The sequence below is a fragment of the Giraffa tippelskirchi genome, chromosome 4 (genome assembly GCF_054371585.1).
Source record: "Giraffa tippelskirchi isolate mGirTip1 chromosome 4, T2T-mGirTip1v1.2.pri, whole genome shotgun sequence".
NCBI classification, from domain to species: Eukaryota; Metazoa; Chordata; class Mammalia; order Artiodactyla; family Giraffidae; genus Giraffa; species Giraffa tippelskirchi.
Window position 1 is genome coordinate 53707390 of NC_137278.1, and position 24030 is coordinate 53731419.

Consider the following 24030-nt stretch of genomic DNA (forward strand, 5'->3'; position numbering starts at 1 on the left):
CACAGGTTCAATCCTTGGTTGGGGAGCTAAGATCCCACATGCCTTCTGGCCAAAACACCAAAACATAAAACAGAAACAATATTGTAATAAGTTCAATAAAGACTTTAAAAATGGCCCACATCAAAAAAAAAAAAAAAGAAAAAGCTTAAAAAAAAAAAACCCAGAAGAGAGCAGATAGGAGTAGATAGGGGCCAGTTAACCCAAGATGAGAGAAAGTGGCCACCCACGGGGTGAGGCCTTTCAGAGGCCCTCCTGGGGAAGAAAGGGATTCTGGCAGGCTGAACTGTTATTGGACAGACACGTGGAGCTGCCTTCCCTCCAAAGCCATCCGTGTTCTGCAGACATTGTTGTCTTTTGCTCTGTAACAGCAAAAAGAGAGTAAGTAGATTTTGTGCCTGCTCAGTCGTGTCCGACTCTTTGTGATGCCATGGACTGTAGCCTGCCAGGCTTCTCTGTCTATGGGATTTCCCAGGCAAAAATGCTGGAGTGGGTTGCCATTTCCTGCTCCAGAGGATCTTCCCAACCCACGCATTGAAGCTGCGTCTCCTGCATTGCAGGTGGATTTTTTACCTGCTGAGCCATTGGGTAAGTCCCTTGCTCCCATCTTCACACCCAAAATCCAACACAGTCAGTGTGGTAGAGAGCCATGGTCTAAACAAGAATTTATTTTCTTGCAACATAGAGTAGCCAAGAGACTGGCTGAGTTCCCTGCACCCCAGCCTGTCCCTCCCCTGAGGCTGAGCCCCTCCCGTAAAGGTTAGAGAGGGCTGAGCGAGCCGGTGCAGAAAAGCTCACCGTGGCCATAGCTCCTCTTAGCATGTGAAATCTGATGATCTAAGCATTTTCTGTGATAAGTGCATAAAAAAGATTTCTTATCCTTTTTGGAAAGAAAGAAATATGACATTTCTCTTGAGTCATAACTACTGTTAGATGCTGAATGAGAAAAGACAGTTAATGCTCTGTTCTTCTAAACAATTTTCTCTGACTTTCTTTTGCTCTTAGAAGATCTCGCGAGTTAATTTTTAAAGACCTCGAGTGTGTGTGTGTAGGGGGAGGCCCACTCTTCTGTTGAAGGATGTCACTGGTCAGAACGCGCTGGGGAGAGGGTCAGGAGACCTCCTTCGGGGCAGGAGGAGAGATGTGGGGCTGGGAATTTCGTGTTGAGTCCTGAGGCTTCCAGTTTGCAAAGTGCTCTCTTTGGTTCACTTTGGAGCCTCAGTGTGTAAGCCACAGGTGTCTCTGCCAGTAGGGTGTTTGCTTGCCCGGCCCTCAGCCATCTCAACCTCATAGCCAGAAACCCAGCTTGTTAGCATCTCCTCTCAAATGTGCTTCGAATCCCCATCCAGGTCAGTCTTCTCACTTGTCCATGCCACTGTCTTCCTTGGCCCTCACAATAGTGACTCTCCAGTCTCTACAGAACACCGTTTGTATTCATGCCTCTGCCACCTCCTTAGGTTGCTCTTGTGTCTTGCCTGGATAATTATAGTAGTTTGCAGCCAGTCTCCAGTTTCTCTCCCTCCCTCCCTGCCCTTCCTACCACCACTGTATTGCCATCCTAGCACCTTCTGGGTTCAGGCTGCTCCCCATGTCCCCAGGGAATGCAAAACCTTTGATGGCTCCCCATGGCCCATGAGAAAATTCCAATGTCTTTGGCATCTTAGCTTTCCTATCTGGGTCCGTCCTGTCTGGCCAGAGTAACAGCATGGATGCTGCTGAGGGTCTTGACAATCCTGATTGCTTCTGGATATTAGTTGCAGTGCACATTGCGGTGGTTTCTCTTGTTCCGGAGCTCAGGCTCTAGAGAGTGGGCTCAATAGTTGTGTTGCATGGATTTAGTAGCCCTGCTTATGGAATCTTCCTGGACTAGGAATCGAACCTGTTGTCCCCTGTATTGGCAGGCAGATTCTTAACCACTGGACCACCAAGGAAGTCTCATTATGTCATTTTGATAGAGAACATAGGAGCTTCCCCACATCTATCTCACTTTTGTAAATAACAATCCTGAAACCAGCACAGAGGGTCCAGGTCTGGGTCTGGGAAGACTTTTGGAGGGACCCCCAAAGCACTCTCTTGCCCCATTGAATCACTTGGAAGAATACTGAGTCAGGGTCACAACTCAGACTTTAAAAGGGTCTTAGACAACTGGAGGTTGCCTATGGAGGGGTGGTCAGGGTGTCATGGGTCTAAATCCTTACCAGAAAGAAGATGCTTTGCTTAGTTCTGGAGGGAAGGAAGAGAGAGAAGGGACCACAACTGAGTGTTGAGGTTTAAGGATGTTGCAGTGTGCAAATCTGGCTTTTTATAAGGATGACCAATCCAAAGATCAGTCTGTCCAAAGGTAGACTAATAGCCCAGTATCAATAATAATAGAACCTTGTTTCTTGTGGGATATTTTACAGTTTGCAAACTGTTTGCATGAGAGGCAGCAAGCCCTTCTTCTCTGGAAGGATTCAAGTTCAGGAACGGGTGTTGTTGAGCACATTCAGGCCCTTCTGAGAGTTAGTTGCCTCCGGATGGATGTTTTCCACATGTGCATCAGAACTATGTGGGGTGCTACAGATTCAGAGAACAATCTAGTGTTTACCAGTGGGGAGAGGGAAGGAGGAGGGTCAAGATAGGGCTAGGGGATTAAGAGATACAAACTATCATATCTGAAGTAAACAAGCTACAAGGATATATTATACAGCACAGGGGATATAGCCAATATTTTGTAATAACGATAAATGAGGTATAACCTTTAAAAATTGTGAACGTCTATGTTGTATACTTGAAATTTACAAAATACTGTACTGCGACTATACCTCAAAAAATTTCACAGTGAAAAAGGAAGAGAATTATGTGGGATGCTTTGAAAAGATCCTGGACCCCGGGGCTTGCTCAGACCTGTTGGGTCAGCATCTTTCAGGGAGGGACCCAGGCAGCCAGTGTGCCCGGCATTCCTAGGAGAATGTCCACCACACATGGCAGGGACCCCTGCCTGTCATGTCCATCATGGAGTCCCCAGGGCCTGCCCCACAGCAGGAGCGCGACAAATGTTTGCTGAGTCCATGTGCTGACACTAGTTAATGTAATTGCCCTGACCTCACCAACTGCCTTTTCACCATGTCATCTACAGTGTGTCTACCCCAGACTCCTTTCTACTCTTTGAACAAACACACCACACACGTCCACTTTGCCCAGCCTTTGCTCACCCTGTGTTCTCAGCCTGGATCACTCCTCTGCTTATTTGGCTACAGAAGCTGCACGTTTTTGCTGCATGCGCTATGCGGTGTGTGTATATATTAGTTGCTCAGTTGTGTCTGACTCTGCGATTCCATGGACTGTAGCCCATCAGGCTCCTCTGACCATGGGATTCTCCAGGTAAGAATACTGGAGTGGGTAGCCATTCGCTTCTCCATGGGATCTTCTTGACGTGATTCTCCCATATTGCAGGCAGATTCTTAACTAACTGAACCAAACAGGGTAGCCCCATGTGCTATGCTAGGTGCCACTAAGCCTTCTAGCCAGCCCACCACATGTACTTGCCCTTTGTCCTTGAAACCCACTCCCTTCAGTTCAGTTCAGTTGAGTCGCTCAGTTGTGTCCGACTCTTTGCAACCCCATGGACTGCAGCATGCCAGTCCGTCGCCAACTCCCGGAGTTTACTCAAACTCACGTCCATCAAGTTGGTGATGCCATCCAACCGTCTCATCCTCTGTGATCACCTTCGCCTCTTGCCTTCAATCTTTCCCAACATCAGGGTCTTTTCCAATGAGTCAGTTCTTCCCATCAGGTTCTGCTTCAGCATCAGTGCTTCCAATGAATATTCAGGACTGATTTCCTTTAGGATGGACTGGTTTGATCTCCTTGAAGTCCAAAGGACTCTCAAGAGTCTTCTCCAACACCACAGTTCAAAGGCATTAATTCTTAGGAGCTCAGCTTTCTTTATAGTTCAAATCTCATATCTGTACATGACTACTGGAAAAACCACAGCTTTGACTAGATGGACCTTTGTTGGCAAAGTAATGTCTCTGCTTTTTAATACGCTGTCTAGGTTGGTCATAACTTTTCTTCCAAGGAGCAAGCGTCTTTTAATTTCATGGCTGCAGTCATCATCTGCAGTGATTTTGGAGCCCAAAAGAATAAAGTCTGTCCCTGTTTCCACTGGTTCCCCGTCTATTTGCCATAAAGTGATGGGACCAGATGCCAGGATCTTAGTTTTCTGAATGTTGAGTTTCAAGCCAACTTTTTCACTCTCCTCTTATACTTTCATCAAGAGGCTCTTTAGTTCTTCTTTGCTTTCTGCCATAAGGGTGGTGTCATCTGTATATCTGAAGTTATTGATATTTCTCCCAGCAATCTTGATTCTAGCTTGTACTTCATCCAGCCCAGCGTTTCTCATGATGTACTCTGCATATTAGTTAAATAAGCAAGGTGACGATATACCGCCTTGTAGTACTCTTCCCGATTTGGAACAGTCTGTTGTTCTATGTCCAGTTCTAACTGTTGCTTCCTCACCTGCATACAGATTTCTCAAGAGGCAGGTCAGGTGGTCTGATGTTCCCAACTCTTTAAGAGTTTTCCACAGTTTGTTGTGGTCCACACAGTCAAAGGCTTTGGCATAGTCAATACAGCAGAAGTAGATGTTTTTCTGGACCTCTCTTGCTCTTTTGATGATCCAGCAGATGTTGGCAATTTGATCTCTGGTTCCTCTGTCTTTTCTAAATCCAGCTTGAACATCTGGAAGTTCATGGTTCACGTACTGTTGAAGCCTGGCTTGGAGAATTTTGAACATTACTTTACTAGCGTGTGAGATGAGTGCAATTGTGCGATAGTTTGAGCATTCTTTGGCATTACCTTTCATTGGGATTGGAATGAAAACTGACCTTTTCCAGTCCTGTGGCCACTACTGAGTTTTCCAAATTTGCTGGCATATTGAGTGCCGCACTTTCACAGTATCATCTTTTAGGATTTGAAATAGCTCAACTGGAATTCCATCACCTCCACTAGCTTTGTTCGTAGTGATGCTTTCTAAGGCCCACTTGACTTCACATTCCAGGATGTCTGCCTCTAAGTGAGTGATAACACCATCGTGATTATCTGGGTCATAAAGATCTTTTTTGTACAAGTTCTTCCATGTATTCTTGCCACCTCTTCTTAATATCTTCTGCTTCTTTTAGGTCCATACCATTTCTGTCCTTTATTGTGCCCATCTTTGCATGAAATGTTCCCTTGGTATCTCTAATTTTCTTGAAGAGATCTCTAGTCTTTCCCATTCTATTGTTTTCCTCTATTTCTTTGCATTGATAGCTGAGGAAGGCTTTCTTGTCTCTCCTTGCTCTTCTTTGGAACTCTGCATTCAAATGGGTATATCTTTCCTTTTCTCCTTTGCCTTTCGCTTCTCTTTTATTCACAGCTATTTGTAAGCCCTCCTCAGACAACCGTTTTGCCTTTTTGCATTTCTTTTCCTGGGGGATGGTCTTGATCCCTGCTTCCTGTACAATGTCAGGAACCTCCTCTGTCCATAGTTCTTCAGGCACTCGATCAGATCTAATCCCTTGAATCTATTTGTCACTTCCACTGTATAATCATAAGCAATTTGATTTAGGTCATACCTGAATAGTCTAGTGATTTTCCCTACTTTCTTCAATTTAAGTCTGAATTTGGCAATAAGGAGTTCATGGGCTGTACCATAGTCAGCTCCCGGTCTTGTTTTTGCTGACTGTATAGAACTTCTCCATCTTTGGCTGCAAAGAATATAATCAATCTGATTTCAGTGTTGACCATCTGGTGATGTCCATGTGTAGAGTCTTCTCTTGTGTTGTTGGAAGAGGGTGTTTACAATGACCAGTGCATTCTGTTGGCAAAACTGAGTCCCCCTAGGAGCCTTCCCTCATACTTATATGTAAAGAATATTTGCAAACTTATAAAAAAGAAATCTATATGACTGTATATACACATGCATACTTTTCCAAAATAAAGAAATCTGCAAAATTGAAATGTGTTGAATTAAATTTAATGTTTAATTAAATGACTTCTAAATGTAAAGTCTTCATTGACTATGCTAAAGCCTTTGACTGTGTGGATAATAACAAACTGTGGAAAATTCTTAAAGAGATAGGAGTACCAGACCACCTTACCTATCTCCTGAGAAACCTGTGTGCTGGTCAAGAAGCAACAGTTAGAACTGGATGTGGAACAACTGACTGGTTCCAAATTGGGAAAAGAGTACTACAAGGCTGTATAGTGTCACCTAGCTTATTTAACGTCTATTCAGAGTGCATCATGCAGAATGCTGGGGTAGATGAATCACAAGCTGGAACCAAGATTACCCGGAGAAATAGCAACAACCTCAGATATACAGTTGATACCACTCTAATGGCAGAAAGTGAAGAGAAACTAAAGAGCCTCTTGATCAGAATGAAAGAGGAGAGTGAAAAAGCTGGCTTGAAATTCAACATTAAATAAATTAAGATCATTGCATCTGGTCTCATCACTTCATGGCAAATAGAAGGAGAAAAAGTGGAAACAGTGACAGATTTTATTTTGTGGGGCTCCAAAATCACTGTGGATATTGACCGCAGCCAAGAAATTAAAAGACATTTGCTCCTTGGAAGGAAAGCTATGACAACCCTAGACAGTGTATTAAAAAGCAGAAACATCACTTTGCCGACAAAGATCTGTATAGTCAGAGCTGTGGTTTTTCCAGTAGTCATGTACGAATGTGAGAGTTGGATCATAAAGTGAGCTGAGTGCCAAAGAATTAATGCTTTTCAAATTATGGTGCTAAAGTAGACTCTTGAGAGTCCCTTGGACTGCAAGGAGATCAAACCACTCAATCCTAAAGGAAATCAACCCTGAATATTCGTTGGAAGGACTGATGCTAAAGCTCCAATGTTTTGGTCACCTGATGCGAAGAGCCAACTCATTCGAAAAGACCCTGATGTTGGGAAAGACTGAAGGCAGGAGGAGAAGGGGACAGCAGATTATGAAATTGTTAGATAGCATTACTAACTTGATGGACATGAGTTTGAGCAAACTCCAGGAGATAGTGGAGCACAGAGGAGCCTGGCATGCTACAGCCTGCGGGGTCGCAAAGAGCTGAACAAAACTTAGCAATTGAACAACAACAAATGTAAGATCATCCTTGCCAGCTTGGTCAGTTATTACTTGACTTAACTCCACGGTGTGGTATCAAAAGGATTGAGCTTCACTCAGCATCATTCTTGTGGAGTTCTCCAGATGCTCTTCCATGGAGGTCAGGAGTTGTAGAAGGTTATGTGGTCATGAGCTCCCCCTTGGCCTTTATCATGGTCTCTGCTCCTTGCCTTGTGCATTTTTTAGAGGTTAGTGACCTCCTGAAGTGAGGCTTGAGGAAATAGTAATAACCATAATAAGAGTAAGAGCAGGCCCCTGAGGAGCACTTTCTATGCACTGGGAGCAGTTTTTATGTATCAGGTGCTGGTCCAGGTGTCTGTAATTCCTTCGTGTAATCTCTGGCGCAGCCCTAGGAGGTTAGTATTACAGCTGGGGAAACTGAGGGATTCTTTGGGATTTGTTCAACGCTTGCAGCCAGCAGATAACAAGCAGCTAGACCGCCTGTATGCTTGCAAGTCTGAAGCAACTGTATCCCACACCCAGCTTGCTGAGAGCTCCTAGCCACCCTTCCCCTTCTGCCTGCATGTGGCTGCTCAACTGGGGCAGTCAACTGTTTCTCCTGATGGAAAATGAGAGGAGGAGGCTGGTGGTTTCAAGTTTCATAAATTTCCGAGCGAGCAGTGTGCCCTGAGGCCGAGGGGCTTGGCTCTGAGCTTCTTTGGGGGCAGGGGAGGGTTGAGGAGGAGACTTGCAAAAGAGAGATGTACTGTGAGCAGGGGGCCCCTAAGAGAGACCTGGATCACCCAGTGAGCAGACCTGCCCAACAGGAGTAGCCAGCAGACATTCGGGTGGGGGAGGTTGGAGGGAGCACATTCCTTGTCCAGTTTGATGGGTGGCCAAAAACCCAAGTGTAAGGAAGGAAGCCACATCCTTTCAGATTGCCCAGGGAAAGGCCCTGCTTTGGAAGGTAGAGGATGGATAGGAGGCTCGCAGAGGTATATGTGCTTCTGCCCTGGGCCTGGGAAATTAATAGCTCGTAGAGAAAAAGACTAGATGGCAGAGAGAGTTTTCAGTACAGCAGGGAAGCCTCAGACAGATCCCAATCTTTTATGGGATTGAATAATCGTAGAGGAACATAGAGGCCGACTGGAAGAGAAAGTCCGGGGCCACAGTGTGTGTGCCCCCAGCAAAGAAGCCTCGTCTGTCTGTGTCCGTGTATCATACATCTAGGTTCCTTGATCCTGCGGGTGTATATACATCATCATGGGGTTCACCTGGCATGGCCATTCTCCCCAAATCTTACCCATCAGTCAGGAAAGTGTGACAAGAGCTCTGTGTCCAGTACCAAGTCCCAGGGTACGTGGGAGGCATGCAAACAGGATCCCCCTCTCCAAGAACTGAGTTTTAATGGGAAGACACAGAACTTGGTATAAAGCAGTAAAAATGGCATGAGTGGGCTCAGCGAGATCAAGGGCCACAATGAATGTCAGATATAGAGGGTCTAAGGACACAGGAGCAGGGAAAGCCAGCTGATTTGTGGATAAGGCAGGATGTGGGGGAGACATTGAAGAATAAATGGGGTTCTCCTGGAGATGAAAGGGGAAGATGGCGAGGAGAGACCAAGTCTCATGTGTCATGGATGGAAAGACCGCCATCCAAGCCTCTGAAGACAGCCTGGGACCCGATTTGTTCTTCAGCCATAGCTGCTGGCCTTGCAGGGGCTGCAGGCACAGTGTCAGTGTGTGTGTGTGTGTGTGTGTGCCAAATCGCTTCAGTCATGTTCAACTCTTTGAACATGGATTGTCTTTGAGACACCAGGCTCCTCTGTCCATGAGATTCCCCAGGCAAGAATACTGGAGTGGATTGCCATCTTCCAGGGAGGAACTCCCGACCCAGGGATCGAACTCGCATCTCATGTCTCCTGCGTTAGACGGGTTCTATACCGCTAGCACCTCCTGGGCACAGATGTGGGGTCTGAAACCCCCTTAACGGATGAACAGGTGGATGCTGGCCTGGTTGCCAGGCAGCCTGTGGCAGTCAGGAGGACAGCAGGGCGGCAGGAATGTGTTAACTCCAGCGGATGGCTGCTATCTGATCCTGGCCCGGCAGCGACTTCCGCTTCCCCCATTGTTAACATACCAGCCAGACTGTGAATGAATGAATGAGTGGGTGGAAAGGGTTCCAGTGCAGGCTCTCACAGCCAACATAAAATAGCCTCCGCCTGCTGGCTTACCAGCCTTTGACATTGGAAAACCCCAGGTGACGTGGACAGACTCGCAGCCTGGGGATTGTAATTGTTTTAATTGGGACAGAAAATCTACTTTACAAAATAACTTCCCAAATGGCTTAACACAACATTGGTATGAAGGTTTATTCCTATATCCAGCACAAGCCCAGAGCTTCCCGTCTAAGAGCTCAGCCGTCTTCTGGAACTGTGATTTCCCACTTTGAGTGTGTATCTAAGTCCCCTGTGTCTTCAGTTATGTCTGACTCTTTGCGACTCCATGGACTGTAGCCCGCCAGGCTCCTCAGTCCATGGGATTTCCCAGGCAAGAATACTGGAGTGGGTTGCCATTTCCTTCTCCAGGGGATCTTCCAGAATCTGGGATCAAACCACGTGTCCTGTGTCTCCTGCATTGGCAGGCAGATTCTACCACTGCGCCACCTGGGAAGCCAGAGGGCTTATTAAAACACAGATTGCTGAGCCCCTACAACACAGTGGGGAGCCTGAGAATTTGCATTTCGAACAAAGTCCAACTGCTGTTGGCCCAGGGACCACACTTTGCAAACCACCGTTCTAGGGTGTCCATTGAAGCTTCTGCATCCAGCCAGGAGCTGAGGGATGAGAGGGAGAAGAATTCAGTCACAGCGGCTGCACTTAACTCAAAGAGAGCCTGAGAAACAGAGTCATCCTGTGGGCCCAGGAGGAAGGTAAGATGGCATCGTCTCTGCCACCATCAAAAAGGGCAACACAGATCCTGATCTCATTGGTCTCTGCTTAGAACAGTAGATTTCAAAATGCTTTACAGATGCGTGGAGAAGGTCAACTAAGATTCGCAGTTAATCATGGCTCCAGGCTGGAGAGGGAAATAGCAACCCACTCCAGTATTCTTGTCTGGAAAATCCCATGGACAGAAGAGCCTGGTGGGCTACAGTCCATAGGGTCGCAAGAGTCGGACACGACTGAGTGACTAAATAGCTACCACCTCCATGGCACCAGAGCCTTTCAAGAAGGCCAAACCTTCATGGAGCTCATTATTGAATGTCTAACTGGTTCCACTGTGTGAGTCATTTGAGACTCAGGTTCCTGTGTTGGATGGTCGTTGGCATCCCCAGTCCAGCCTTTATAGCTTAGGCCTATGGAAGCAAGCTGCAAACAGGAGCCAGCTTGTACATGGTGGGCTTTTTTTTGCATCTTCCCAGTTACTGCTCAATGTCTAGCTTCATTTTTATTGCCTCATGACTCTCAGAGCCTATAACCCTGTTGGCTTGTATAGGGCAGAAGGTGTTGGGTGTTTTGTGTACAAAGATGTATGCTTAGTTTTTTTTTTTTTAATGGTTGTGCTGGGTCGTCGTTGTTGCACATGGACTTTAGTTGCAGCGAGTGGGGGCTACTCTCTAGTAGTTCCGGTGCTCAGGCTTCTCATTGTGGTGACTTCTTTTCTTGTGGAGCACAGGCTCGCTTTACCGCTCTTGGGCTCAAGAGTTGTGGCGCATGGGCATAGTTGCTCCGCAGCGGAGAGATGGAACCTGTGTCTCCTGCATTGGCAGGTTGTTTCTTTACCACCAAACCACCATGGAGGCCCCAGCGAGTGTTTTGTAATCAGAATTTAGCCATGGTGAATAGGCATGTTATGTAGTTCAGGCCCTATTTGGGATAAAATCAAAGTGAGTGAATCAGCAGGTGTTACATACCTGTCCGTGCTGGAGGATTCAAGAGAACATGCTCCAGGCCATTCTTGATGGCCTTATCTCTTTGTAGAGCCCAGAGCAATGCAAATACAGGCATTCCTCATTTTATTGCACTTTGCAGATACTGGATTTTTTTTTTTTTTTTACACATGGAAAGTTTGTGTCCACCCTTTGTCAAGCAAGTCTGTTGGTGTCATTTTTCCTACGACATTTGCTTACTCTGGGTCTCCGTGTCACATTTTGGTAATTCTCACAATATTTCAGACTTTTTCATTATTGTTACAGTGTTCTGTGATCTGTGATCTTTGATGCTACTATTGTAATCATCTGGGGGTACCAGGAATTGTGTTCATATGATGGCAAAGTTAATCCACAAATGTCTGTGTTCTGACTGTTCCACTCACTGGTTGCTCCCTCATCTCTGTCCCTCTCCTTGGGCCTTCCTATTCCCTGAGACATAACAATACTGAAATTAGGCCAGTTAATGACCCTACACTGGCCTTTAAGTGTTCAAATGAAAAAAGGAGTTGCAAGTCTCTCATGTTAAATCAAAAGCTAGAAATGATGAAGCTCAGTGAAGAAGGCGTGTCCGAAGCTGAGGGAGGCTGAAAAGTAGGCCTCTTGGTCCAAACAGTTAGCCAAGTTGTGGACTCAAAGGAAAGGTTCTTGAAGGAAATTAAAACTGCTACTCCAGTCAACACATGAATGATAAGGGAGTGAAGCAGCCTCATTGCTGATATGAGGAAAGTTACAGTTGTCTGCAAAGAAGATCAAACCAGCCATAATGTTCCTTTAAGCCAAGGCCTTATCCAGATCAAGGCCCTAACTGTCTTCAGTTCTGTGAAGGCTGAGAGAGTTGAGAAAGCAGTAGAAGAAAAGTATGAAACTAGCAGAGATTGGTTCATGAGGTTTAAGCTAAGAAACCATTTCTATAATAAAAAGAGCAAGACAAAGCAGGAAGTGCTAATACAGAAGTTTCAGTAAGTTATCCAGAAGTTCTAGCTCAGATAATCAATGAAAGTGGCTACACTAAACAGCAGATTTTTCAGTAGACAAAACAGCCTTCACTTGGAAGAAGATGCCATCTAGGACTTTCATAGCTAGAGAGGAGAAGTCTGTGGCTGGTTTCAAAGCTTCAAAGGACAGGCCAAATCTCTTAGGGGCTAATGCAGCTGGTGACTCTTAAATCAAAGCCAGTGCTTATTTACCAGTCTGAAAATCCTTAGACCCTTAAGAATTATGCTAAATCTATTCTAATTGTGCTCTATAAATGGAACAACAGAGCCTAGATGACAGCACATCTATTGACAACAGAATACTAGATAGTTCAAGCCCACTGTTGAAACCTATTGCTTAGAAAAAAGATTACTTTCAAAATATTACTGCTCATTGATAATGCACCTGGTCATCCAAGAACTCTGGTGAAGATTTACAAGGAGATTAATGTTGTTTCCATCCCTGCTAATGCAGCATCTATTCCACAGCCCATGGATCAAGGTGTCCTTGCAACTTCAAAGTCTTACTCTTTAAAAAATATATTTTGTAAGGCTATAGCCATGATAGATAGTGATTCCTCTGATCGACCTGGGTGTAGTAAGTTAAAAACCTTCTGAAAAGGATTCACCATTCTAAATGCCATAAGAACACTTGTGATTCATGGGAAGAGGTCAAAATATCAACATTAATAAGAGTTTGGGAGAAGTTGATTTTAACTTTTATTGATGACTTTGAGGAGTTCAAGACATCAGTGGGGGAAGTAACTGCAGATGTGGTGGAAATAGCAAGAGAGGTAGAATTAGAAGCCTGAAGATGTAACTTAATTGCTATAATCTCATGAAAAAACATTAACGAATGAGGAGTTGCTGCTCATGGATGAGCAAAGAAAGTGGCTTCTTGAGATGGAATCTACTCCTGGTGAAGGTACTGTGAAGATTGTTGAAATGACAACAGAGGATTTAGAATATTACATAAACTTAATTGATAAAGCAGTCACAGGATTTTAGAGAATTGATTCCAATTTTGAAAGCTCTCCTGTGGTCAAAATGCTGTCAAACAACATTGCATGCTACAGAGAAATCAGTTATGAAAGAAAGTGTCAGTCGACGTGGCAAACTTTATTGTTGTCTTATTTTAAAAAATTGCCATAGCCACCCCAACCTTCAGCAACCACCATCCTGATTAGTCAGGGGCAGCCATCAACACTGAGTCAAAAATCCTTTGCCAGCAAAATGATTATGATTTGCTGAAGGCTCTTATGGTGCTTAGCTTTTGTAGCAATAAATAAAGTATTTTAAAGGGCTTTCCTGATGGCTCAGTAGTAAACAATCTGCCTGCCAATGCAAGAGACATAAGAATCACGGGTTTGATTCCTGGGTTGGGAAGATCCCCTGGAATAAAAAATGGAAAGTCACCTCAGTATTCTTGCCTAGAAAGTTTTGTGGACAGAGGAGCCTGGTGGACAGTCCGTAGCGTCACAAAGAGTCAGACATGACTGAGCATATAGCACACACACAAAACACAAAAGCATTTTAAAATTAAAGCATGGAGACTTCCTTGGTGATCCAGTGGTTAAGAATCTGCCAGCAAATACAGGGAACATGGGTTCCACACCTAGTTGGAGAAGATCCTACACGCCACAGAGCAACTAAGCCCATATGCTACCATTACTGAGCCCATGTTCCACAACTACTGAAGCCTGAGTGCCTTAGAGCCTGTGCTCTGCAACAAGAGAAACCACCGTAGTGAGAAGCCCAAGCACCACAACTAGAGTAGCCTCCACTCTCTGCAACTAAAGAAAAGCCCACATGAAGAAACGAAGACCCAGCGCAGCCAAAAATAAGTAAGTAGATATTTTAAAGAATAAATAAAAATGAAAGTATATGCATTGTCTTGGGGGTTACATAATACTATTGCTCGCTTAATAGACTCCTGTAGAGTGTAAACATAACTTTTATATGCCCAAGAAAACCAAAAAATTCATGTAACTTGCTTTATTACAATATTTGCTTTATTACAGTGGTCTAGAACCAAACCCACAGTATCTCTGAGGTCTGCCTATGAAATAAGGGAAGGCTCAGTGGGGGCTACGTGTGTCCACTGGTCAAATCAGAGAGCCCAGCTCAAGGTGGAGAATGGCCCTGACCACTCGGTTCTGCTCAACCTACTTCTAGAGCTTCCAGCTCAGTTCTGGAATTTGCAGTGCCAGCAGGACTGAGACAAATAGATGATCGGGAGGGATCTGTGGGAGGCCCTGGCCTGGGGAAGATGGAAGGTGATGGAGCAGGTCAGCTGTCATGACCCGTGTAAAGTTGGGCTGTGGATATGGGAATAGAGTTGACAGAAATGTTTGGTTCCTGGGGGAGAACTGGAGCTAAGTGGGAGCTCAGCAGAGTAAGGGGGGGAATCTTTGACTCAGGGTGTGGAAGGAGAACTTTTGCACTGTTGTGCTGGTCTGAAAGCACAGGATGCTACTGCCTTACACAGCACTGGAACTATTCACTTGGGCAGATTTCACGTTCAGACAATTTCTTCTTTTTTAAAAAATATTTATTTATATATTTTGGCTGTGCTGAGCCTTAGTTGTGGCGCATGGGACCTTTGTTGTGGCATGCAAGCTTCTTAGTTATGGCGTGCTGGATCTAGCTCCCCAACTAGGGATTGAACCCAGGCCCCCTGCACTGGAAGCATGGAATCTTAGCCACTCAACCAGCAGGAAGTCCTCCTAGGCGATGTGTTTGGGAGAGAAGTTGAATTAGAAGAAAAATAAAATGTCTCTGGAGGCTGGACATTTGGAAGGCCTTTTATTTTTTTGTGGAGTTGGTCTTCAGCCAAGCTGTGAAGGCCAGGCAGGATCTGGGTGGATAGAAGGAGGGGAGGGTTTCAGATATATATGTCAATCACATCATTGCATTGTACATCTTAAGCCTATACAGTATGTCAATTGTATCTCAGTAATGCTGAAGGGAAAACGAGGAGGGGCTGGGCCTTTCAGTCGGCAGACAGGCGTGGGTGGGCCCAGAGGAGAGGGCCCGAGTAATGGGCCAAGCTGGCCTGGACAACAGAGAAGCAGGGCTGGATCAGGCCTGGCGGAGCCAATGTTCTGGAAAGTGGAATCTGACTGTGGGATTTTCCAGGGTGAAGGTGACCTTGAGGTGGAAGTTTGGTGGTGAATGTCCAGCTTGGGTTTTGAGAGAGAATGAAAGGGACAATGGGCAAATTTAAGAGCCAGCTTTCAGGGGACATAAGTCTATAGTGCTTGGGAGTTCTAGTATCTTCGTGATGGTGATTATGAAGAGGGCTCCCTGCAACTCTGTCCCTCGGAGCATGAAGGTTGTGAGCCTGGTATAAGTGATCCCATCAGCATATCCCTTTCTTGGCCTGTCCTGGCCATGTGTGAGGACAAGCCTGTAGTACTTGAACCCTCTCTCTGGGCTTGGACTGAGAGGGCGGTCCCATTGATGCTTCTGTTCTGGGGGATGTGGGGCGGGGCAAGGTGGACTCTCAGAGGCTGTGTTCTGCTATGTAAGCACCCAGACCTGTGCTCTCCTACATGAGCCTACCTGTGTCAGGAAGCTGAGCTGTTGCCCTCTGATTCAGCCCAGGAGCTCTGCTATGGCCAGGGGTGAGGGCTGTCACATGAGTCTTCCTTCTGATCCCCTCAGCATCTCAGAGAGGTCAAGGGCCTGCCCCCAAGTGTCACAGTGCAGTTGAGTGACAGGTCTGCCTGTGTCTCGGTTTCCTGACCTCACATCTGGAGTTCGTCCCAGGGCTCAGCATCCTTCACAGCCCTGGATGAAGAATTTCACGTTCCTTAAGAATGCAGCTGCTGTAGCAGGGACAAGAGATGCCTGAGAAATCAGCTTTAGCCAAGTATGCATGAAGGTGGGAAGTGAAGTCACAATCACCGGCTTGTACCAAGGGCCATCATTTTGCCGACAAAGATCCATATAGTCAAAGCTATGGTTTTTCCAGTAGTCATGTACAGATGTGAGAGTTGGACCATAAAGAATGCTGAGCACTGAAGAACTGATGCTTTCGAACTGTGGTGCTGGAGAAGACTCTTGAGAGTCCTTTGGACTGCAAGGAGATGAAACCAGTCAGTCATAAAGGAAATCAACCCTGAATATTCATTGGAAGGACTGATGCTGAAACCGAAGCTCCAAAACTTTGGCCACCTGATGCAGAGAGCTGACTCTTTGGAAAAGATCCTGATATTAGGAAAGAGGGCAGGAGGAGAAGGTGGCTACAGAGGATGAGATGGTTGGATGGCATCACCGACTCAATGGACATGAGTTTGAACAAACTCAGGGAAATAGTAAAGGACAGGGAAGCCTGGCATGCTGCAGTCCATGGAGTCACAAAGAGTCAGACACGACTTAGCGACTAAACAGCAACAACACGAGGGCCTAGGCCTGCATATTGACTTGTGAATTTGCATCACAGTATTTTACAGAGGAGGCAGCTGAGGTTCAGAAGGGCTGGGTGGGTTGCCCAGCCCCAAGCAGCAGCCACATTCAGGAGCCTTGCACTTAACCTCAGGCCATCCAGGGCCCTCACCAATTAGCTTGCTGGGCTTAGGGCAGCCTCAGCTCTGGAGAGCGTTGACATGTCTGTGCTTGTGAGTTTTCTCTGGAGCCTGCCTTGAGGGAGAGAATGACTGTGTCTCAGCCTGAGGTGCCACCTGCATTAAGGTGTGGCAGAGCTCATGACCTGGTGGAAGGTGGGCGTTTGTGACTTGTTGGTGGAAAGAAAGAGAATCAGACTGGGAGACCCCTCATGGTGCCTGTGGCCCACGTTGGTTGGGGTCCTGACTCCTTGTTTGTTTTTGTGTTCTATCGCTTCATTTAAAATATATATATTTATTGCATTTATTATTTATTTATTGGGTTGCCTCGGATCTCAATTGTGGCAGGTGGGATCTAGTTCCCTGACCAGGGATCCAACCTGGGATCCCCTGCCTTGGGAGCACAGAGTCTTGGCCCTTGGACCACAGGGAAATTGCTCTTTGCTCATTTTAACTTGAGGATCATATCCTCTGAGGAGAGAAGTATCTACCTGCCAATCAGGAGAGAACACAGGGGAAATGGCTTCAGGGTCCATTCAGAGTGGCAGGTTAAAACCTAGGGCTTGCTCTAAGCCAGTGGTCCCCAACCTTTTTGGCACCAGGGACCAGCTTTGGGGAAGACAGTTTTTCTACAGATTTGGGTGGGGAGGATGTTTTGGGGGTGATTCAAGTGCATTACTTTTATTGTGCACTTTGTTATTCTTTGCTGTTGTTCAGTTGCTAAGTCGTGTCTGACGCTGTAACCCCATGGACTGCAGCATGCCAGGCTTCCCTGTCCTTCACCAACTCCCGGAGTTTGCTCCAACTCTTGTCCATTGACTCAGTGATGCCATCCAACCATCTCACCCTCTGTTGTCCCCTCCTTCTCCTGTATTATTCTTACATTGTGATATACAATGAGATAATTATACGACTCACCATAATGCAGAATCAATGGAAGCCCTGAACTTGTTTTCCTGCAACTACATGATCCTATCTGGGGGTGATGGGAAACAGTGACACCTGAAGTGTGTTTTATGTCCTCTCATCTCCTGCTGTGCAGCCTGGTTCCCAACAGGCCATGGACCAGTCCTGTCCTTGGTCCAGGGGTTGGGGAGCCTGGCTCTAAGTGACTGTGGCTCCTCCTTGCCTTCAGGGGGCGCCATCGAGACCTGCTGCCTTCTCTCTGAACATTCTTCCCAGGTTGATGGGATAGCAAGCAAATGGCAGCTATAGCTCCCATGGACCGCATATCCTGGATTTAAGTTTTTCATAACAGTTATATGCATGTTACTCAGGTATATGAGGTAGATTTATGGTTTGATTACATGACCCTATGGCTTTTATGGTGCCTTCTGAATTAGCATAGGTGAAAATTTTGTTTCTACAAAGTTTTAGGGTTGAAAGCACTTGATTGTTTTTGATTCTTTGGAAGTTGGTGGAATACCCACTGTATCTGTAATGAGAATTCTCCAAGAACAAGTCCCTCAAAGGGCATTTGCCTAAGTAGTTCTGTTAAATAGCTACGTAAAGAAATAAGAAACTCAGGAAGGAAAATACTAGATAGGAAATAAATACAACTTCCTTACTGTTATCTTGATTGGAATATAAATTCTTTGTTTTGCCCTAGAGTTGTGCTTATATTAATGAGGGAATATCAACCCCCTCCCACAATCCCCTGATACCTATATACACACTCTTCTTGTCTTTGCATATAAGTTGGTCGATACCTTGGATGGATGTCTGCTCATGTTGGGTAGGTGTAATTTGGTGAAAACCCATGATCACCACTACTGTTGCTAGTTAGGTCAAACCAGATAGATTTTGGGAGAAATGACCTTGGCATTATCAAGCAGGTGGAACTTGTCAGGATGCTGTCTTTTTTCCTCTGACTCTTTTTCACCCTCCTCTATTCTCCAGGTGCTTAGTGCTTTTTTCATTTTACATCCTTTCAGAGCCCCCTCTCAGCTCTCAGTGGAGATACTAATTCACCCCACGATTTAAAGCTCATGTCTTATCTCCCAAGGGAATTTTGTAGATGAGCTTCCAAGCCAAAGGTATGACTATCTAATAGTGGAATTTCAGTCGTTTGGAAGAGAGCAGAGGAGAAGATGTAATGAGAGGTATTTCCTGGTGTTGTGTGAATAACTGAGCTCAGATATCTCCATGTTTCCTGCTTTTTTCTAAAAGTTTAATAGTTTATGTTTTAAGTCTGTGATCCATTTTGAGTGACTTTTTCTATCGGTATGGAATTTTCATGTGGGTGTCCAGTTGCTCCAGCATCATTTGTTGAAAAAGTCACCTTTGTCATTGAATTCATTGCACAGTATAAAATATCATCTGGGCATATTTGTGTGGGGCCAATTGTGAGTTCTCTATTCTGTTAATCTATGTGTCTAGCCTTCAGCCAATACCATGCTGTCACAATTACTGTAGCTGGAGAGAAAAGGGATAACTTTCAAAATTATTTGGTCTCTTTTAGGGCTTTTCACTTATTTTTACAAAGAAATTTGTACACGAATGATCATAGCACCATTATTCAAAACAAGCACAAAATAAAAGCTACCCAGATATTCTTCAGTGGTCAATGGTTGAACAAACCATGGTATATCTTCATGTACATGGAATACTATTCAGCTATAAAAAGGGACAGATGATCAATACATGCAACAATGTGGGTGACCCTCAAGGAAATTATGCTGTGTGAAAGAAACAAATCAATCTCCAAAGGCTACATACTGTAATAGTTTGTTTATATAAGTCTTGAAATAATAAAATTGGACATAGAGAACAGCTTAGTGGTTGTCAGAGGTTAATGATGGGAGTGAGTGATTGGTGTCCCTAATAAGGGATACCCTGAGGGAGTCTTGTGATTGTATGGTGTAGTATCTTGATTGGTTACACAAAGTTGCATGTACACGCGCGCGCACACACACACACACGAGTACTTGTAAAACTGGTAAAATCTCAATGAATTCTCTGGGTTGTGTCCATGTTGGTATCCTGGTTCTGATTGTGTTGTTGTTGTTTTCTTGTTGTTGTCGCTGAGTTGTGTCCGACTCTTTTGTGACCCCATGGACTGTAGTCCCTCAGGCTCCTCTGCCTATGGGATTTCCCAGGCAAGAATATTGGAGTGGGTTGCCATTTCCTCCTCTTGACCTTCTTCCTGACTCAAGGATTGAACCGGGTCTCTTACATGGCAGGCAGATTCTTTACCCTCTGAGCCACCAGCAAAACTAGTAATTACGCCAAGGGTGCATGTCTATCTCCATGTTATCTTGATCTATTCACTGAATTAGTCTTCACATTTAATATTTCCGTAGTATAACTACTCAGTCACAGATGTATCACTTCTTCCCATGAATTAGTAACTCTGGGTCAGGAAACCTAAGAACGCAATTCATCTTTTTTATTATGACAAGCTAATTTAATTTTAATTGCTCATTATAGAATTGTATTATGAGGAGGAAACTATCTTTAATTATCTTTTTGGATGCTAGTTTCTGAAGTAATGTGATGTGGGGAGCTGAGAATCATCCTTTCCCAAGTGGCCATCTGACAGTGGGCTTAAAATATTTGTGCACAACAGTGTAAATAGACTTATCTGCCCCCCATGCCCACCCCAACTCCCAGCACCCCCCTCTCCCGCCCCCGCCACTGTCAGAGCCTGCCCTCCCCTTGAAGCAATTAAAAGAATTCCAGGTGGGTGGCTCCCCATTCCTGGTCCTATTTAAAAATCCAAGTGTCATTTCAGAGATTTTTTTTTTTTCCGTTCCTGGAAAACACCTACCAAGTGACACAAGAATGGGAGACCAGGTTTCTCCGATCCTCATTTAAATATTGTCCATGTCCTTTGGAGGTAATTTTTCTTGGTGACATGTTCAGCGATCTCAGGTCAGCTGGAGTTCTTGAAGGTCACTGTGGGTATCAGGAATGCAGTGCTAACCAATGTACATGACAGGCTTGTGGAGGCACCCTATACAGCATCCCTGGCCCAGAGCCCCATCTTGCTCTTCCAGAGAAATGGACTCTGTTAATTTGTTGTTTGCTGGATTTTCATTTCGACCTGTATCTGTCACAGCTTTCTCCACTGAGTGCCATCCTCTGCTGCCTTCAAGGTCTTGGCTGGAGGGGGCGGGGGCGATGCTTGGCCATTGACACCCAGAGGATGCCATTGAAAACACAGAGATGTCTTCACACTGCTCTTTGTGGTGGGACGGCCTCCCTTCCCGTGGGCAAACCCTTGGGGCTGGAGCCCTCCCGGCTGCCCAATGGCTTTTGTGTGTGTGCAGCTTTCAGCTCCTGTCCATCAGCCTGAATGGGCCCATTCAAGGGCATTCATGCGCCTCGGAGACCCCGGCCGCCTGGACACAATCAGCTGAGAAGGGCGCCGTGGGCCCCGCACATGAGAACGAGCTGGCTCAGCCTGCCTCCAGGAGCCCCCGATTGTTCCACCGAGCCCGGGGCCCAGGAATGAGCCCAGAGGGGTGATACTGGGCAGCCATTTGGGGCTCATTCATTTGGTGCAGTTGGGGGCTGGGGAAGCAAGCAAGGGGAAGGAACACCTTGCCACGAAGGAGGAATGTGCAAGCTTGGGCTGGCTCGAGCTTATCTCTGGCTCTGACCTTCGGCCTTTATCTGTGTACCACCCATCTGATCCCCTACTTAAGAATGGAGACCTTGTCTTTTTAACCATCACAGCCCTGCATACCCGAGGGTATTAAGGTACGTGCATGCTCAGTTGTATCTGACTCTTTGTGACCCCATGGACTGTAGACCGCCAGGCTCCTCTCTCCATCAAATTTTCCAGGCAAGAATACTGGAGTGGGTTACCATTTCCTTCTCAGGGAATCTTCTCCATCCAAGGATTGAACCTGCATCTCCTGCATTGCCAGGCAAATGCTTTACCACTTAGCCACCTGGGACGCAACATACCCGAGACAATAAATGCTTGTTGAAGATTAAACTTCCATTTTGGCACAGGGCACGCGGTGCTTTGGTGTGTTCTGCCCTAGAGTGCGGGCAGCCTACTGGAAGAACTGGGCTCACTTCATGTTTGGAAGGACAGTAGATATGAGACCCTGAAAGGACATAGGACATTTTCAAGGTGGGATATGGCCACAGCAAAGGGCCCTGTGGCTGCCAGGTACCTGCATCTGGAATTGGAAAGGTTGTGTAAGGAGTGCCTGAGGCCCCTGCAGAGATCAGCCTCAGGCCCTTTGCAGAAAGGGGACGTTCCTTCGGCTGGTTTGGAACCAGTTACAGTAGATGTGAATTTGTGAGCTTGGACTTAATTGATTCTCTGTAGCTTGTACTGGGCTTCTTGAGTGGCATTAGTGGTAAAGAACCTGCCATGGATTCTATCCCTAGGTGGGAAAGATCCTCTGGAGGAGGGCATGGCAATCTACTCCAGTATTCTTGCCTGGAGAATCCCATGGACAGAGGAGCCTAGTGGGCTACAGTCCATAGGGTTGACAGAGTCAGATACAACTGAAGCAACTTAGCACACACAAGCACACACACACAGCTTGTGCCATATGGAGCCAATACCTTCAAAGACTTGCTCTCATTTCTGGCTTGTGCCCTCACTGAGGCTCAGACATCCTAGGACAATGCTGAAAACATTCAGGGAATGAAAAGGACTAGCCAAAATGCCAAGGAGGCTTAGTGCTCCCCAACTTTACAAAGCTGTCCAGTATAAACTGCAGACAGTTGCAGCAGTTAGGCAAAGAAGTGGTACAATCTTCTATGTACTGGGAATTTACTGAGCTAAGTACTTTGTATATAATACTTCATTTGACTTAAGCTGTTATGCTGTTGTGTATGCACCCACCCATTTGTAAAATGTATACATTGTGTGCATTTTAAGTACTTTAAGATTATTATTCCCATTTACAACTGGAATAAGTGAGGCTCAAAAATATTGAGTACCCAAGGTGAGCAGCAGAACTTCAGTGGAAACAAGAGCTCAGTACAGCGAAGGCAATGGCTGCTGCAAGCGTTACTCTGGTGCAGCGAACCAAGTTATCATCATAATTTTAACCTCTGATTTAAGTGTTAATCAAAAAGGAAGAAAAGAAAATAACATACTTTGATTAGAACCATGATACTCAAGAAGTAGACATCTTAAAAAATCCCATGGACAGAGGAGCCTGGCAGGCTACATACAGTCCATGGGGTCACCAAGAGTTGGACACGACTGAACAACTAACACTAAGAAGTCTTGAGATTTAGTTGGAGAAATGCAACACACAAACAGAAATACTTTCCAAACTACCAGCAGCTGGGGTGGCAGCTGCATCTGTGCCAAGGACATGAAGGGACACGCGTCACATAACCTTGGGAGGTGGTTGAGAACCCACTAGGACAAACGTATGGTCTTTTCCTCCTGGGGAAGGAGAAGATTTGCTCCATGGCTACTGGAGGGGTGTGGACCTGCTTACCATGATGCCAACTTCAGAACATCTGGCCCCAAAAGCTTGTTCTGAAAGGCGCAGGTACTCCGTGAGGGTTCCCAGACCTGGGTCCAAGATCAGCACAGCCTGGGGTAGGTCAGAGAATCTGGCTGTGAAATGCGAACCCTCCTACGGTCAGCAATGGAGTCAGAGTATGTGGTCAATTCTCTAATATTTAGTACCTTTTGTGCATGCTAAGTCACTCAGTCATGTCCGACTCTTTGCCACCCCATGGAGTGTAGCCCGCCAGGCTCCTCTGTCCATGCAATTCTCCAGACAAAAATACTGGAGTGGGTTGCCCTGCCCTCCTCCAGGGGATCTTTCCAACCTAGGAATCAAAACTGCATCTCTCATGTTTCTTAACATCTCCTGGATTGGCAGGCGGATTCTTTACCACTAGCACCACCTGGGAAGCCCTTAGTGTTTTAGAAAAGTCCTTTCTTTGTTGAATGTGTCTCAGGAAGGGACAAGACTTTATATTCAGCTCCATAAGGAAAAGCTCTTCTTGACAAGGGGACAAAAATTCAGCCCCACGCCACCAAGAGAAATCATCTTGCAGCATGGAACTTGGTATAGTTTTTTTTTTTAAGTATATATTTTGACATATTTTTAAAGTTAATTAATTTATTTGATTGTGTTGGATCTTAGTTGTAGCACTCAAGGTCTTTCATTGTAGCACATGGACTCTGTAGTTGTGGCGTGAAGGCTTAGTTGCTCTGTGGCATGTAGGACCTTAGTTCCCCAACCAGGGGTCAAACCCACATCCCCTGTGTTGCAAGACGAATCCTTAACCACAGAACCACTAGGGAAGTCCCCATGGTACAGTTTTGTTTCCACTGAGGTCCCCTCTTCCTAGAGGATTCTGTGCTGTATCCAAGGCTGCTGCAGCCTTGGAGATTTGGCTCCCCTCTAATCTAGGGCAGGTTTCCCTGGTGGCTCAGTGGATAAAGAATCCGCCTGCAACACAGGAGACGCAGGTTCAATCCCCTGGTTGGGAAGATCCCCTGGAGGAAGAGGACACGGCAGCCCACTCCAGTATTCTTG

At 45.7% G+C, this 24030-nt stretch overlaps 1 protein-coding gene and 1 long non-coding RNA gene across 6 annotated transcripts in view; both read left to right on the forward strand.

Annotated features, from left to right (window-relative positions):
• TCF7L1 (transcription factor 7 like 1) overlaps nucleotides 1-24030 on the forward strand; it is a 191176-nt gene that overhangs the window by 45327 nt on the left and 121819 nt on the right. The window lies entirely within an intron of this gene.
• LOC145547427 (uncharacterized) lies at nucleotides 8158-13825 on the forward strand. The gene is made up of 2 exons (XR_014083830.1): nucleotides 8158-9588; nucleotides 10233-13825. It is a non-coding gene; the product is annotated as an uncharacterized LOC145547427 (long non-coding RNA).